General features: G+C 43.3%; 1 long non-coding RNA gene across 1 annotated transcript; it reads right to left on the reverse strand.

Annotated features, from left to right (window-relative positions):
• Positions 1-2,166: 2,166 nt before the first annotated feature.
• LOC136551517 (uncharacterized) lies at positions 2,167-3,373 on the reverse strand. Its single transcript, XR_010782592.1, has 4 exons — positions 2,966-3,373; positions 2,676-2,858; positions 2,507-2,582; positions 2,167-2,415 (listed from the first exon to the last, which is right to left on the reverse strand). It is a non-coding gene; the product is annotated as an uncharacterized lncRNA (long non-coding RNA).
• Positions 3,374-4,388: the final 1,015 nt, after the last annotated feature.

Below are 4,388 nucleotides of genomic sequence, written 5' to 3' on the forward strand. Positions count from 1 at the left end.
CAAGAAAACAACAATGCTATTTATGCTGCTTCAAAAAATCGCAAGAGAGCCTACGAGGCGGGTGCCTTAGAGTCCAAAGCTTTAGTCACATCTAAGGCTCCATTCTGTTCTCCGGCATTAGTTGCTAAGTTTTGCCCATCGCTGAAGAAGAATCCAGACAAGACTGAATTTCACAAGGCTTTTATAGTTGCTCTTCCAAAGGGCACTACTAGTCAAGGTAGCTCCAATGTTCCTCCAAGCAACATGCCATGCTGGAACTGCAACAAGCCGGGTCACTAGGCAAGGAGGTGTCCTTATCCTATGAAGAATAACAACCAAGGTGGCCGCCAGGGGCAAGTGAACTACACTAATATTGCTGATATTCCTTCAGGACAGGTAGTCACTGCTGGTAAGTTTCTGGTTGATCAACACCCTATAGTTGTACTATTTGATTCGGGTGCTTCCCATTCTTTTATGAGCCCCACATTTGCATCCTAGTTTAAATAGAAAACATACACTATAGAGGGTGGGGGTTATTGTATTAGGGCTGCCAGTGGTAATATCCCAACAAAGTTAGTTGTTGGGGGTGTGCAACTTGTTATAGAGGGATGAAGTTATCAGGTGGATCTGGTAGTTTTACCGAGGCTGGGTATTGATGTGATATTGGGAATGAAATGAATGAGCAGTCATGGGGTTCTTATTGATACATCGACTAGAGTAGTCATGCTCAGAGACCCTAGTAATCAGGAAGGTTTTCTAGTGCAACTACCTAGGGACATCAATCTCTCTTGTGCGGCAAATGCGGTGCAAGCAAAGGCTATTGTAGATATCCCTGTAGTGTGTGATTTTCTAGATGTTTTTCGTGAGGATTTGCCCAGATTGCCCCTCGGATCAGGATGTGGAGTTCAAGATAGAGTTGCTACCTAGTACAACACCCATATCTAGAAGACCTTATAGAATGCCTCCCAATGAACTAGTCGAACTTAAGACCCAGTTGAATGAACTTCTAAAGAAAGGCTTTATTAGTCCTAGTTCATCTCAGCGGGGGTGTCCAGCTATTTTTGTGAAGAAGAAGGATCACTCACTGCGCATGTGTGTAGATTATAGGCCTTTGAATGCAGTCACAATCAAGAATAAATATCCTTTGCCATGCATAGATATCTTATTTGATCAATTATCTAAAGCAAAAGTCTTTTCTAAAATTGATTTAAGATCTGATTATCATCAAATCAAAATCCGACCTGAGGATATTCCAAAAACTGACTTCTCTACAAGATACGGTCTTTATGAGTATCTTGTTATTTCTTTTGGATTGACCAATGCCCCCACACACTTTAGGTATTTGATGAATTCAGTGTTTATGCCTGAGTTGGACAAATTTGTGGTGGTATTTATAGATGATATCTTGGTCTATTATGAGAATGAAGAAGATCATGTTGAACATTTACAAGTGGTTCTCACTAGATTGCAGTGAACACAAGCTTTATGCAAAGTTCAGCAAGTGTGAATTCTGGCTTCATGAGGTACCTTTTCTCGGACACGTGTTGTTCAATGGTGGAATTATGGTGGATCCCACCAAGGTGCAAGAAGTGTTGGACTGGAAGGCTCCAATCTCGGTGCACGATGTTTGGAGTTTTCTTGGGTTGGCTACACTACAAGAAATCTTAGGATCTATGACGACCTTTTGTCATCATGAATTCTGATATATTTATCATAGTAGTTGTATTTGTGACGACTGCATGACGAAAAACCAATCGTCAAAGATCATGCGTAGTAAATCTTGTTTAATGACGATTGCATATTTTTTCATCATAATTTTTAATGACGACCAGATTAGAGAGTCGTCACTAAATATCTTAAGGCCTGGCTAAGCCCATATACTAAGCAGACTTTTAAGCGGCCCATTTAGCTTTCTAATATTTTTTCAGCCCATTTTGTTTTATTATAATTAGCCCACACAATTTTTTGTTTGGGCCCATTTAGCTTACAGTCCAGCAGCATAACAGAACATATTTTTTAGTCCGATTTTTATTTCACATTCAGCCTGTTTTTTTATTTTCGCATTCCTGTTTGCATTTTCAGAGGCCCATTTTATAGCCAATATTTTTAGGTCCAGCCCATGCCACATTTTTTTAGGACGGCCCATGATAAAAAAATCTGAACCAGACAAAACACAAATAGTCCAAATTATTAAAATCACAGCTCAAACACATTCCATTCATAAACAAATCAATAGGTTAAATGGTCATACATCTACAGGGGAGAATTTTGAATTTGGAAAGAACCCAATCTGGACTCGTACATGAATGTCCATGGATTTTTGTAAGGAACAAATGGAAGGAGCTGATGCCGCAGATGAAATTGACTTCCTGCGAATATGCAAGTTTGCGTAAGGTAGAAGTGGAAGGAGCTGATGCAGCCGATGACGTCGACTTCCTGGGAATAAGCCATCAAGTAATAATCAGCCAACCAATCCAGAGTAATACAGTGCATGATTCAATTACTGGACAAACAATCAGAGTCATACCATTCACCTTATTTCCATAATAACGGAAATCTAACCATCTCTAGAGTCCAGAGTTAGCAGGCAAGCAGGGAGATTACTACATTCGCAACACAATCAGAGTAGCATGTTGGCAGCCTGACAACCAGAGACCACGAGCAACGAAGGAGAATGGAAAAAATGGAGGCGGTACCGTGCACGACGGGGTCAGCGTTGAGGCGATGAACCTCGGCGACGAGCGCGGGCTTGGAGATGTCCTCAGGGAGGTCGCCGTCGATGAGCAGATGCCGACCTCGGCAGACACCTTGCGCTTCGTGTTCACGGACGTCTGCGAGTCTTTCCGGCTCCCCACGATGGCCACGGCCAGCCTCGGAACCTACGAGCGAGCGAGCGAGAGAGCACAGCGTCAGCACACAATCTGAGGCCTACGCGCCTTGATCCAAGAACTCACAGGCAGCGGATAGAGGGAAGCGGAGTGCTTACGAGTCTGGGCCGAGGAGAGCGCGGCCACATCGGTGGCTACGTCGCGGCGGACACCGGCAGCGATGGCCTTGCCGTCGATGATCTGCGTCATCGCAGGGTGGCTGTGGTTCTTCGCGAGCGAGTGGGGGCGACGACTCCGGATGAGACCTGGGAATCTTGAGCTCCTCCGTGCACGCTGCCTAGATCCGTTGCCTCCTCGGTTCTTCCTCGTTGATGACTCCATTAAAATCTACGGCCACCAGGACCTGATCCTCTGCTGCTAGCGTTGGATCCATTGCCTCCAGGCGCCTTGGATTGGATATGGAGGGGTGGCGTCGCGGTCGGCATCTAGAGGGAGGGGAGTGGTAGCAGCAGGTGGCGGGCAGTGGTGTGGAGGCGCACGGGAGGGGAGGAAGCGGAGAGGGTGTGGATCCAGGAGCTGTCTAGGGTTTTGGAGGTGCTTTCATGTGAGGTTTGCTGCATCTTGGTCGTTCATTTTGATCTAATGGCCTGAATGAGGCGTGGCTTGCGGGCTGAGATGGGCCAGATCCACGAGATGGGCTTTATTTCTGCGAGCCTCTGTTTAATTTTTTTCCCTTTTATTTATTTGCAACGAATTTTATGTTACTAGATTGCAAATCATAAGAACTATTGTCTACTAAATTTATATACCCCAACACACAAGCTTGAGAAAAAGTTTGAGGTGCATATGACAGTCGAAATATGCGAGACCCTTGAAAACCTAGGAGTTGTAGTTAGGGCTCCATGAAATGGCGCATCCACTTGGTGAAGCATGCATATTACGCCTCATGTCACACTTCACATATAAAGAGAACTACTAAAATCCTTGATAAACTTTTTTATATCTAGATTGTCTCTGTGGTTGCTACTTCTCTGCTAATCTCAGAGCACCTCTAACATATTACTTATCCTCTCTCTCCGCTAAAAGCATATATGAAAGATCTCCTATTATTAGTTTTCTATCTAGGTTTCCCCCTCTCCTCCAACATATTATTAGTTGAACTACGTCTGATGTCAAACAAAGTCAACAGATGATACAAATATATATATAAGAATAAATGTTACAATTGAGTTCACTTCCTGAAAATCAAGGAAAAATGAAGTGATTTCGTAGGTATTAATCGAACTTGTATTTTAGTGGCTCTATAAAAAAACAATAATTAGTTTGTAATGTCAGTTTTTAAAGAAATTAATAACTACTCGTACAGAATCACTTTACTATATAACAACGTCAATCAGATACTATTTTTTCATCATAACAAGAAATTAGTAATTACTACTGTGATTTCACAAAGCTACTAATCTATCTACACCTAAAAAATGTTCTGGATGTCCACGAGTACGTGCTTGTCGGACCCGCCTGGCAGCGGCCCAGAAAAAGAGAGAGATAGAGAGAGAGCGCCGCGGCTTTCCAGATTTGCGG

This window comes from Miscanthus floridulus, chromosome 4 (genome assembly GCF_019320115.1).
Source record: "Miscanthus floridulus cultivar M001 chromosome 4, ASM1932011v1, whole genome shotgun sequence".
Taxonomy (NCBI): domain Eukaryota; kingdom Viridiplantae; phylum Streptophyta; class Magnoliopsida; order Poales; family Poaceae; genus Miscanthus; species Miscanthus floridulus.